This window comes from Triticum aestivum, chromosome 4D (genome assembly GCF_018294505.1).
Source record: "Triticum aestivum cultivar Chinese Spring chromosome 4D, IWGSC CS RefSeq v2.1, whole genome shotgun sequence".
NCBI classification, from domain to species: Eukaryota; Viridiplantae; Streptophyta; class Magnoliopsida; order Poales; family Poaceae; genus Triticum; species Triticum aestivum.
The window spans coordinates 150,287,752-150,302,074 of NC_057805.1; positions in this window are offsets into that span (position 1 = coordinate 150,287,752).

Here is a 14,323-nt window from a genome sequence, read left to right on the forward strand (position 1 = left end):
TTCTACGACAGCACAGGTATGACTATCTTGATTCTGTCATGAAATCGCCATGGATGTACATGCATGACAGAAAACGTGACCTACTGTGACAAACACGTATCATCACGGAAGTGTTTTTTTTGTAGTGGTTGAAGCAGAGCCAGTTAGCAATTGTGAAGCAGTGACTCCAGTTTAGTTTGTTAAAAAGTTGATCTTGCGCTTTGGTTATCCTCATAGTATTATTACTGATAATGGGACAAAGCTGTCTAAAGGTGCTATGAAGGAGTTTTGTCAAAGAGAACACATCCGTCTTGATGTGTCATCGGTGGCTCATCCATAGTCCAATGGTTTGGCAGAACGGTCTAACCAAGAAATATTAAGAGGGATTAAACCCCGGCTTATGGTTCCTTTGGAGCGAACGCCGGGTTGTTGGGTGGAAGATCTTCCTGCAGTTCTTTGGAGTATCAGGACCACCCCGAACAAATAAACAGGCTACACGCCCTTCTTCATGGTTTATGGTGCTGAGGCGGTTCTCCCAAGTGATATTCGTCATGACTTGCCCAGGGTGGCGGCTTATGTGGAAGTAGATAATAAGACAGTGCGTCAGAATGCTCTTGATGCCTTGGATGAAGAACATGATCTTGCAGTAGCACGATCAGTGATTTACCAACAAGACTTGTGTCGCTATCATAGCTGCAGAGTTCGAAGCTAGACGTTTCAAGAGGGCAACTTAGTGCTCCGTTTGATTCAAGATCAGACAGGCATGCATAAGCTATCACCCCCTTGGTAAGGACCTTTTGTGTTCAGCAAGAACCTCAAAAATGAGTCTTATTATCTCACCGACATACGTGAGCACAATAAACAACGTACCTCTGAGGAGGAGACCAATAGGGCTTTAATATTTCTCATCTTCGGCCTTACTACACATGAGCCACTGGCTCTCATCATTGTACATAAATTTGTCAATGTATATATCTTTTTATAATCAACGTAATAAAGCCGGCATCCCCAAAATTCGGGGCTCTGTCGTTTCATCTCATATTTTCTGTGCATGAGTCTTTATTAATTGATCATAAGGTCACTTGGGGGCTTCCAACTCATCGAGTTTAGCTTTATTACCCTCTTGATCGGCAAATAAACGACATATTAGGGGTTAACCTTCATGTATGCCTGATGCTACTCCAACAAGTGACCCGTCATACTCTTGACAGTCAATCTTTTATGACCCTGAACTTGTCAAGGTTAAAATGGTGGCTTATGTCATGTGAGAGCCGGCTTACAGAAAGCGAGGATAAACTCACATGTTGGCTTGTTGCTACTCCAGTATGTGACCCGATGTACTCTTAACAGTCAATCTCTGCTACTTCTTGAGCTTGCGTTGGTTTTTCCCTTGAAGAGGAAAGGGTGATGTAGCAAAGTAGATACAAGTATTTCCCTCAGTTGAGAACCAAGGTATCAATCCAGTAGGAGAAACACGCAAGTCCCCAATATATGCACCAACACAAACAATCAAACACTTGCACCCAACGCGAAAAAGGGGTTGCCAATCCCTTCACGGTCACTTGCAAAGGTGAGATCTGATAGAGATAGATATAAAAGATTACTAAAACGTAAAAGTAAATAAAAGTAAATAAATTGCAGCAAGGTATTTTTGGTATTTTTTGGTATATAGATCTAAAGATATATCATGGAAAATATACCCCGGGGCCATAGATTTCACTAAAGGCTTCTCTCATGAAGGCAAATAATACGGTGGGTGAACAAATTACTGTTGTGCAATTGATAGAAAAGCGCAAAGTTATGACGATATCCAAGGCAATGATTATGAATATAGGCATCACGCCCGTGTCAAGTAGACCGACTCCTTCCTGCATCTAGTACTATTACTCCACACATCGACCGCTATCCAGCATGCATCTAGAGTATTAAGTTTATAAAGAATGGAATAACGCCTTAAGTAAGATGACATGATGTAGAGGAATAAACTCAAGCAATACGATAAAAAACATCTTTTTATCCTTGATGGCAACAATGCAATACGTGTCTCGCTACCCCTACTTTGTCACTGGGTGAAATCACGCAAGATTGAACCCAAAGCTAAGCTCCTCTCCCATTGCAAGAAAAACCAATCTAGTTGGCCAAACCAAACCGATAATTCGAAGAGAAATGCAAAGATATTAAATCATGCATATAATAATTCAGAGAAGATTCAAATAATATTCATAGATCACTTTAAGATCTTGATCATTAATTTCACAAAAACTAGAAGAACACGCTTTTATAAACCAATCTCGCTTAGCACGCATCTTAGCGGTTCTTCCTTTGCACTCATCAATGGAAATTCTCATACCTTACAGAGATTCATTAATATCATGCTTGGGTCGAATAGATCTAATTTTCAAAGAATCAATCTCAAGAGAAATTATATCCACATTCTTAGACAAATCATCAATCTTAAGCAAAAAAATCAACCAAAGCATTGAAATTCTTTTGAGAACTAATAAATTCTTTAATATTGTTCTCAAGATCATAGGGCATCTTATTATAATTTCCATAAGAACTGTTGTAGGACTTACCTTAATTTTTAGAGGAATTACTAGGAAACGGCCTAGGATTGAAATTACCTCTATACGCGTTATTATCAAAATTGTTCCTACCAATAAAATTCACATCCATAGATTCCTTATTATTTTCAATCAAAGTAGACAAAGGCATATCATTGGGATAAATACAAGCAATTTTACTAGAAAACAATTTCATAAGTTCATCCATCTTTCCACTCAAAACATTAATCTCTTCAATCTCATGCACTTTTTTACTAGTAGAAGATCTTTCGGTATGCCACTGAGAATAATTAACCATAATATAATCTAGGAGTTTAGTAGCTTCTCCTAAAGTAATTTCCATAAAAGTACCTCCCGTGGCCGAATCTAAAAGATTTCAAGAAGCAAAATTCAATCCGGCATAAAAATTTTGTATAATCATCCACAAATTTAAACCATGAGTAGGGCAATTTAGTATAATTAATTTCATCCTCTCCCAAGATTATGCAACATGTTCATGATCAAGTTGCTTAAAATTCATCATATCATTCCTAAGGGAGATGATCTTAGCGGGAGGAAAATACTTGGAAATAAAAGCATCTTTACACTTATTCCATGGATCAATACTATTTTTAGGCAAAGATGAAAACCAAGTTTTAGCACGATCTCATAGTGAGAACGGAAATAGCTTCGATTTAACAATATCATTATCCACATCTTTGTTCTTCTGCATATCACACAACTCAACAAAATTATTTAGATGGGATGCGGCATCTTCACTAGGAAGGCCGGAAAATTGATCTTTCATAACAAGATTCAGCAAAGCGGCATTAATTTCATAAGATTCTGCACTAGTGGCAGGAGCAATCGGAGTACTAATAAAATCATTATTATTAGTATTCGAAAAATTACACAACTTGGTGTTTTTCTTGAGACATTGTGACAAACAAAGCAATCTAACACACGAGCAACCAAAAAGCAAATGAAAAGACGAATGCAAGATGGGCGAATAAAAAGGCAAATCTTTTGTATTTTTCTGAAAACGTTTTAGAAGTGGGGGAGAGGAAAATGAGAGGCAAATGGCAAATAATGTAATGCAAGAGATGAGAGTTTATGATGGGTACTTGGTAGGCTTGATGTAGATCCCCCCGGCAACGACGCCAGAAATTCTTCCTGCTACTTCTTGAGCTTGCGTTGGTTTTTCCCTTGAAGAGGAAAGGGTGATGCAGCAAACTAGAGATAAGTATTTCCCTCAGTTGAGAACCAAGGTATCAATCCAGTAGGAGAAACACGCAAGTCCCCAATATATGCACCTACACAAACAATCAAACACTTGCACCCAACGCGAAAAAGGGGTTGTCAATCCCTTCACAGTCACTTGCAAAGGTGACATATGATAGAGATAGATATAAAAGATTACTAAAACGTAAAAGTACATAAATTGTAGCAAGGTATTTTTGTTATATAGATCTGAACATATATGATGGAAAATAGACCCGGGGGCCATAGGTTTCACTAGAGGCTTCTCTCATGAAGGCAAATAATACGGTGGGTGAACAAATTACTGTCGAGCAATTGATAGAAAAGCGCAAAGTTATCACGATATCCAAGGCAATGATTATGAATATAGGCATCATGTCCTTGTCAAGTAGACCAACTCCTGCCGGCATCTACTACTATTACTCAACACATCGACCGATATCCAGCATGCATCTAGAGTATTAAGTTCATAAAGAACGGAGTAGCGCCTTAAGTATGATGACATGATGTAGAGGAATAAACTCAAGCAATATGGTGAAAACCCCATCTTTTTTATCCTTGATGGCAACAATGCAATATGTGTCTCGCTACCCCTACTTTGTCACTGGGTGAAATCACACAAGCTTGAACCCAAAACTAAGCACCTCTCCCATTGCAAGAAAAACCAATCTAGTTGGCCAAACCAAACTGATAATTCAAAGAGAAATACAAAGATACCAAATCATGCATATAAGAATTCAGATAAGATTCAAATAATATTCATAGATAAACTGATCATAAATCCATAATTCATCGGATCTCGACAAACACACGCAAAACAAGATTACATCAGATAGATCTCCAAGAACATCAAGGAGAACATGGTATTGAGAATCAAAGAGAGAGAAGAAGCCATCTAGCTACCAGCTATGGACCCGTAGGTCTGTAGTAAACTACTCACGCTTCACCGGAAGGGCAATAGGGTTGATGTAGATGCCCTCCATGATCGAATCCCCCTCTGGCAGGATGCCAGAAAAGGCCCCAAGATGGGATCTCACAGGAACAGAAGGTTACAGCGGCGAAAAAGTATTTTGGTGGATGCCTTTGAGGGTTTTGGAATATATGTGAATTTATAGGACGAAGAAGTAGGTCAGGGGACTCCCGAGGGGGCCACAAGGCAGGGGAGGCCCCCCCTAGGGCGCGCCCTACACCCTTGTCGTCGCCTCGTGGGTCTTCTGGCTTGGACTCCAAGTCCTACGGGTGTCTTCTGGTCCAAGAAAAATCATCGTAAAGTTTTATTCTGTTTGGACTCCGTTTGATATTCCATTTCTGCGAAACTCGAAAACAAGGAAAAAAACAGAAACTGCCACTGGGCTCTGGGTTAATAAGTTAGTCCCAAAAATAATATAAAATAGCATATTAATGCATGTAAAACATCCAAAACAAATAATATAATAGCATGGAACAATCAAAAATTATAGATACGTTGGAGACGTATCAATCTCTATGACCCTGGACTAGTTAAGGTTAAAACGACAGCTTATGTCATGTGAGAGTTGGCTCATGGGAAGAAAGGCTATTAAGGCATGCTTCAAGGAAAGCAAGATTTGAGCTTTAAAAAGCCAGTCTTTTCTGGTCAAGCTTTAAAAGCCGACTTATCAATATTGAGATATAAATGTCTATATTCTCCGGTTTCTGTCTTTACAAATATTTTTATGTTTTTAATCATATGTATATGCAGACAACAAGTCACTGGATCAAAGATGGTCCGGGTTAGCATGGCTAAAAATTGAGCTTATTATGGCCATGAGCCGCAAAGGTAATCCACTCAAGATTTTTTTCATGACCATGGGTCATCGGGTTATTAACCGCCCTAGCTTTTGACTATAAGTGGCCAGTATAGGAATTGGCGGACCCCTTATGGATTTTATGAAAAAGTATCAAGAAGGCGCCTGAATTCAAAGATGGTGCAAAGAAAAAGCAAAGGTGCATATATAATTTGATCAGGCATACAAAGAAGCTTGATCATAAAGCTGTTTGCTCATCAGTTAAAAGACATGCACGAAGGCATGCCAAGGCAACCAACTGTTTTAAGCTAAGGCTATTACAAGGTGAGCCCAAAAAAATTTCACAAGTTTGTAAGGAGTTAAGATTACTCCTTTGAGCCAGTCTCTGTGCCGTCAGGGTTATGCCCAGTCGGATTAAACGTCATCCTGGCGTCTTGCGGTGGAAGCTTCCAGGTTATCCTGTGCCGGCTCTTTGTCGCTTGTAATCTGAAGATTGTCCGACGTCCAGTCGATACCAGTTAAGGCTTCTAAGATTGCTTCATCATTCATGATAAGAGAAGGGTTAATATCAGGGGCAAAGATATGCTTACGCCTTTGAGGGTCAAATCCATAACGTCGAAAGAAGGTGCCTTGATTCGAGTGTTGTTGTCATAAGCCGGCTGGTACTTCTTCAGATCCAGCTCTTGTGCAAGTTGACATGCCAAAGGCCGCATTTCCTTCACACATCTGGCGAAGTCTGCTTCACTGAAGATAGACCCATCATTGTTTATTTAGGACACCCGCCGGCCATTTCTTTTGGGTCCAGCTCTGATTGATAAGCTTTTGCCCGGCTTAGCGCGGTGATTTCCACTGCATAGGTGGCTGATAGTTTCAATTCTTCAACTTGCTTCGGCATTGTGGACAATTGATCCAGCACATCTTTTATGAGTACTGGCAGCTTCTTGCCATTGGATACAGCTACAAGCATATGAAGGCTTCCAGCGTATAATTTCTCTGTTAAGGAGTAGATGGCCTTCAGCTTCGTCACCACACTTTGCCCAAGGCTGGCACTTATGTCACCTATTATGCATTCAAAGCAAGAGTCACCAGGCGATTTAGTATCATATTCCATAAGTCGCTGGGTGAGTTATTTTAATTAATTGCAAATCTTACTTACCAAAGATGGCGGCAGTCGTTTCAGAGACATGATGTTTTAAGTTGGCCAATTCTGCAGCCACCGGCTTAAGTTGTTCTCAGCGTCTTCTGCACGCTTCAATAAGGTGGCCTTTTCAGATTCCAAGGCAGATCTTTCAGCGTCAAAATTGGCCTTCACTTTTTCAAAGTACTCCAAAGAAGACTTCAAGCATGATTCATCTTTGGCTCGTTCTGCTTGTTCAGACTCTAAGTTCTTTTTAAGCCGGCCAGATCTGACTCACCGAGGCTTAACGCTTCAACAGAGGGTTATCATTTAACAAAACACTATGAGTTTGTTGGTTTGGTTAAAACGGCCTTTGACACAGATATTAGTGCAAGAGTATTTAAGTCCCAAGCACATTGCAAGCAATATCCTTGGCAGTTGGGAGCTAATGTGCATTGCTCTTCTCATTGGGGGCTTATCATTTGAATGATAACCTGGCCCTTGGGGGCTACATGATGTTTTTATTTTCTAACAAGTTTAAAGAACCGGCTTATCATTAACATGATAACCCGGCCCTTGGGGGCTACAGGTGATTCTTCAAAGTAGTTATACTTCAAAGAACCGGCTTATCATTTGAATGATAACCCGGCCCTTGGGGGCTAAAACTTGGAATCTGCAGATCTTCCTTCAAGTCTTCACCATACTCAAAGATTTTCCTATGGTTAAGACTTGGGGGCTATGTACAGGGACATAATAGGAGAAAAATGCAGCATACCTCATACTTTTTCTTCATTATATGTACCAAGTTGGCATCCATGTCCCGGCTTGTAGTTAAGCAGCTCAAATAGCCTGCATACACCTCTTTTGCACAAAGTGCCTCACAGTTCGGTAGTTCAAGTTTTGTTTTGCCCTTTTCCAGCAAGGGCGACTCTTCTTTGGTTGAGTGCTTAGCTAGCACGGTGGAGGTCTTGGGCGTTTTCTGGCTCGCCCCAATGATAGAAATGTCATCATTAATCTTCTCAGGAGGAGCTTCTTCAGTGGGCTTGACAGGAGTTGAAGGAATAGGACCTTGCGGGTCACGATTATCTGCCGGGTTGGCGTCAATGCCCATATCTTTAGCGATAGTTGCTTCAGCTTGTGGCGGCGGGTCATCTTGTTGGTTGTGATGTTCTTCAGGGTTCTTGGTGTTGGCCTCAGGGGTTACCAGCACCTGTTCCTCCAACTCAAGAACTTCAGGGGCCTTGGAAGAGTTGCCAACCTTTCATTTCTTACTTAGGGCTTTGACCCTGTGATTATATTAGAATATTAATGCGTACATGACAATAAGGTTTAAGCTGTCAATAAATACAAGTACTCACCCTAGGTTTACAATCAAGACAGGTAGCTGGGTTGAAGATGAGACGCCTGAAGACGGTGGCGACTCCTGGTAATTGGAGACAGAAGGGTTAAGAGGATGTCTCATAAGACCAGCTTTGGGTAAACAAGGAGTTGGACTGTGTGGCACCGTAGGCCACTTATGGGCAGAGGGTTCATGAGTTAACCCGGCCATTAAGTCGCATGAGCCGCCACTCCAAGTCTGGCGTCTTAGTTCATGCTGAGTTTTCTTCAAAATAAAGTGTGGATCTAAGTGAGCATATGGATGAGAAAACTTTACTTTCCGTACGACCCACCATATTCTCTCTGGAGGTGTGGAGTCTGAGCAGGAAGAGATAGGAATTACCTCAATGCCATCAGCCTGGCTTGTGGTGGCCTCATCCTAAGAAAAGAGGCGTCAGCTAATTCAATAAAGAGTCGGCCAAGAGAGTCGTGTTCTACCTCTGAGTGGTCATCAACATCTGCTGACTCGCCAACAGCAGTCGGCTCAGTCACAGCAGCATTTTTATTCTTCTTCGACTTGGGGCTAGTCCTGCTTTTGGCCACAGCAGTCTTCATCTTTCTTTTCCAAAAAGTAGAGTTGGGCTGTGTAATAAAAAAGGATTGATCAATAAGACACAGATTAAGTCAAAAGATATTTAAGCCGGATATAAATGAATACTTACAGGTGGGGCTGGGTTGAGCTTACCGAACGGTGCCAGCCCCGTCTTATTGCAGTTATCTTGACACTCCCCAAGTAAACTCTTTACAGCCTTGTTGATCTCCTCAGCAGTAAAATTTTCAGAACTATACCGCTAAGGGTCATTTGTTTCGCATGAATATTCATACATTAAGCCGAGTCGACGGCTTTGGGGGAGAATTCTCCAAGAGACCCAGCACTGGGTTAGATCAACTCCAGTTAATCCATTGGCCAGCAGGACCTTGACCTTTGAAACATGTGGGATTGCTTTAGCATGCTCCTCTGGAAGAATCTTGCTTGGCGGGTCAAAGTCTATTGGAAGACGATCAACTCTATAACCCGACAGAGGCTTCTCATTGGCTGGGGCAGTATTTTTACAGTAAAACCCTGTTGCTATCCACCCATTAGGGTGGCTTGGAGTGGTTGATCGAAAGTCGCCATCTCGGCGTCTCTGAATTGAGATTCCGCCCAATTCCTGACTCGGGCCGTTTTTGCATTCAGTCTGGCGGTTTATATAGAAAAACTCCATGAAAAGAGCAGCAGTGGGCTCTACTTGCAGACAGACTTCGCAGAAAATTTGGAAGTGACAGATGTTTGACACTGAATTTGGGCCTATGTCTTGAGGATGAAGACTGAAATAATGTAAGACATCCCAAAAGAACTTGGACCCGAGTGGTGTAAACCCTCTGAGGATATGGTCGGTAAAAACTACAACTTCTCCATCGCCGGGTCTAGGGACTTCCTCCCCTTGACTGACTCGCCAGCCAAGTTCCTCTTGAGTCGCCAGAAGACCATGGGTTTGAAAATCCTTAATTAAGTGACTAGAGAAGGCCCCCAATTGCAGATAGTGGTTTTCGACATATTAAGCCGCCTAAATATGAAGAGGCGGGTTATTTAAAAAGGCAATGATTTATCATCAACAGTATATGAATAAGCAGCATGATGGTAAGTCGCCCTAAACGTTGGCGGGTTACGGATGTGTTGGTGAGCCTCCCAAAAGGTATGGACGAATTATCTATGGTTCAGGATTGCTAAGTTCTGCTAAGTGTGGAGCAAATAAGTTTCAATATCATCATCTATATTTATGAATCTATGGGAAGTTCAAAAAATAAAAGAAATTGCTAAACCTAAAACAGTGGTGACAGAAGTACTAATGAGCTACCATTGAGTCTGTAGAGAAGACAGCTTGTTCAAGACCCAGGTGGATGTCAAGATTACAACCGCAGTATTTCAATGGTATTTTAGATCAAAAACAAGTTCTACTCAAGTTCTGATGAACAAGGAAATGGATGAACGCCTATGAACTCCACGAACTCAGGTGACCTAGTGTAGATCTAAGAAAGAAGAAAAGTCGTACCTAAAGGTGATGGAGGAAAGCGGAGGCGCGCCGCTGAGTCTCGACGACGACGGGGTGGTGTTGCGACCTCGAGTGAAGAAGGCTGGCGTGGGTCGACGAGCGCGGCGGAGCTCTGGTTGCGAAGAGACTCGCAAGGAAGAAGAAGAAGAAAATGTAGGAGACGAGGTAAAAAGTAAAAGGAGGGCCCTCAGCCTATTTATAAGGGAAAATTAATAGTAAATGGCTGGTGCGAGAATCGAGGAGGCATGATAAATTTTACAACAAAGGGACGCCTCAATTTTTGGAATGATGGATGTATACAAAGATTCGTTATGACATCATGAAGGTTTTCCCGAAATCACGGATGTAATATCATCTTTTCTCATGGCGGGTTATGAAGATTTTCAAGACTAAGATTAAAGAGGATAAAGAGAAGACTCGCCAGACGGAGGGATTGAAGATTGACATGAACAAGTTCAAATCAATCTAGGGCCTAATGTTGGGGATATAACCCCACTGTATAAACCGCCCTGATAGGGTCGGGTCAGATCATTGGCGACTTAGGGAGTTGGGCCTCAGATGGGCCAAGATGATCAAGATGCAGGATTAAGAAGGGCGGCTCACAAGATGGGTCGGCTTAGAACCCAAAGTCAGAAGGCGGCCCGGGGTGTAAGCCGCCATGTGATGACTTGTCTTGTAAGGCAAGGCGACTTAGAGTAGGGCTCGGTCACGGATCGTAACCCGACCCGGACTCTTGTAAGCTGGAGGTCTCGACCTGTATATAAAGGGGAGTCCCTGGTACAGAATAGGGCAAGTTACAATCAATCGATAGCTAGGTCAAGCGAATCCGCTCCCTTATAATCGATACCCAAGCAATAAGCAACCAGAGCAGGAGTAGGCTTTTACCTCCATCGAGAGGGGCCAAACCTGGGCAAACTCGTGTCTCTCGTCCCGATCAACCCCGATAAGCGAATCACCATAGCGATGGCCTCGCACCTAAGTCCTTTCACTAGGACATCTGCCGTGACAAAACCACGATATTGGCAGTATTGGACAGTGCCCTATCTACTCATAGGGAATGGAAGATGTTTTGCACCTGCTCTTTGAAAGTGAGAGGGCGAAGGAGATATGGCATATTATAGGGCTCTCAAAAGTTATAGATGAGGCAAGAAGCGAGGACCAGTTGTTCTGGAGCATATTTTACGCCCTCCTGGCAATTCCATGCCGAACATGCCAAGTATAGGAGTCAAGGAGGGAATCTCAACAACTTGTTGGTATCTTTGGTGGATGTGAAGGCAACAAACTTACCATGATCAAACTCCTCATGTAGCTAGATGTGCAATGGCAGTTCGGACCATGTCGTGGAATTGTCACGGCAGATGTCCTTAGTGTCAGGACTTAGTCGCGAGGCCAACGCATCTATGCAGTAGCTTGAGAGGGGTTGATCGGGACGAGAGACGCAACACACAAGACAAGGATTTAGACAGCTTTAGGCCCTGGAAACATCATCCGGTAATAGCCCTACATGCTGTTTGTGGCTAGATCTCATTATGCTCATCAAGGAGACGCCGCATAAGCCGGCTCCCTTTTAGTTGTGTCTAGCCTTAGAGATTGTTTCTTCCTGCTTGTCCCTCTTTGGGGAGCCCTGCCCCTCCTTATATAAGTTGAAGAGGCCGGTTACATGACTAGTCCTAGTAGGATTAGGATTGCTCTATTACAAGTGGAGTCCTAGTCTTGCTTCCTTTGTAGGAGAATATTCCTTATGCCTTCCCTCTTAAACTGGCCCATCATAACGTGAACCGGTCTTCTGGGCTTTGGGCCTTATTGTCCATCGGACCCGCCCGCCGGGTTACTAATGAATCACCAAGCTCCGGGCGGGTTACCAGTTAGTCGCCATGCTCCAGCCGGGTCATACATCCGGCGGGTTACACCGCGGGGTATATCCCCGACATTAGCCCCCAGTTTAGTTTGGATTTATCCATGTTAAACTGATCCTGCAAAATAACTCAAGAACAAATTTGACAGGTTGTGCTCCGGGTTAAAAATTCTTTGTAAGCCGGAACTTGATCATCCTTAAGTCCTTGACATCTCCTTCTTGATATGTACAGATATATTTCAACTTTGTCAATGCAAAAAATCCAGATACTTCTTTTGGAAAATCCGGGTCAACAGGCCAGCTTCAGAATCAATTTGCTGACATTGGTCTCTTGTAGAGAAATACTGTAAGAAATAATCCACTTGAGTCGGCTTCCAAAATGCCGGTTTAAAAAATATTGGTCTTTGAAATACTCATCTGATATTCAGCCGGTTTGAAGATATAGAACTTGCCGATTTATTATTGCCAAAATTGTTGGGTTATAAAAACTGATGATTCCAAGTTATGACTGTTATACACACCGGGTCATGATTATTGCCAACGTCGGGTAACTCAAGTAATCTTCCTGATTTGCTCAAAACTGAGAATTTGAAGATGTTCCTCCTTTATATGCATATTAACTGTAGCCCCCAAGCCTTAAGAGGAGAACATAGTGATAGCTTAAGACTTGTTTCAATATAAATGTTGCAACCTTGAAGAAATCCAGATTGTTCATCTCAGTCACTAGTCAAAACTGACTATTCCACATATGTAGCCCCCAAGTGTCGGGTTGTCATGCTTGCAGCAACCTGGGACTTGTAATTGCCTTATGCTCACAAAAATTTCAAGCAGTGTAGCCCCCAAGGGCCGGGTCATTATGCAATAATGAGCAGGGACTTTGTAGATATGATCATGTAGATTCAAGCATCAACGTGTAGCCTCCAAGGGCCAGCTTAGTAAGATAATACTGACCTGGGACTTTATATATACTTCATTGAAAATAACATCATATGATGTAACCCCACCATGGGGCTTGAACCCATGTCCACAAGTTTAAGAGTCTTGTCCTCTACCAACTGATCAATGAACCCTTCAATCTAATGGATTAAGGCTTGTGTACCTTGAATTTTTGACAGGAGCAATTGGTAGTCCCCAAGGGCCAGCTCATTTAGAATGTGATGAGTCGGGTCTTCAATAAGTTGAGCAAAAAATGACTTTGCATTAGCCCCCAAGTGCCATGGTGCATGCTGGCAGTGACATGGGACTTGCATATTTGATGTGATCTTAATTTAAATAATGTAGCCCCCCAAGTGCCGGGTCGTAAGCCTGCTGTGACTCGGGACTATTCCTTCCATTGTAGAGTAAATCATATCCATTGATAAAACAATAGCCATTGCGCCAAAGCGACTTTGAATACATCATCTGTTGATAAGTATATAAATCCGTAGTTTAAATACCCGGCGGCTCTTGGCCGATGGCGATTTGATACGCCTCCATTGTAAGCCGGAATTTTTATAACCCGGCGATTTATAGCCTTTGAGAAAATCAAGAATTGATAACCCTTTTGAGACACCAACTTCAATCTTTGATGATGGGCTTGAACTTAATCATTTATGTAAGTCATAGCTCTGTAAATCCTGCACAGAGTTTAAACAACATATGCCCTGGCGACTAAACGTCAAAAGCTAGGGCGGGACCCAAATGTAGTCTTATCCTACACACAAGTAGATCACAAGATCCCTTAGCGATTTACCGCAGGGTGGGTCATAATATCTCACATATAACCACTGTGATATTGAATTTGTACTGCTGGTTTACATGATCTGTGCAGTAAGGGTGATAACCCAATCCTTAGAAGCCAATACTTCCAAATATATGATGATTGTCATATGCTGGCGACTTATCGTCCAAAGCCAAGCCGGGTTAAATTTAAACCACACTTATACTTAGATCTGAAAAAAGTCTCAAGACAAAACCAAAGAGTTGTTTGCAAAAAAGACTTAAAAAATTGTGAGGCTTCTGATTCGAATACGATCTGAAAACCGTTCCAAAAGGGTTAAGCTAAGATTCGAATGCGATCATATAGCCCCTAGTGGCTTTGGTGTTGCCGATCAAGAGGGGACCGACAGCTATGTTCTCTTTGGTTCGAATACGACCTATGTTTGAACAGGAAGCCCCCAAATGACCTTGAGAGTTGTTTAACGACGCTGATTCGAATACGATCCACGTCGGACCCAAAAGGGGTTGAGCTATGATTCGAATACGATCAAGAAGCCCCCTAGTGAGTTTGGCAGTGTGCCGATCAAAAGGGTACCAACAGCTATGTTCTCTTTGGTTCGAATACGACCTATGTTTGAACAGGAAGCCCCCAAGTGACCATAAATTTGGCATTACGCTGATCAAGAGGGTACCGG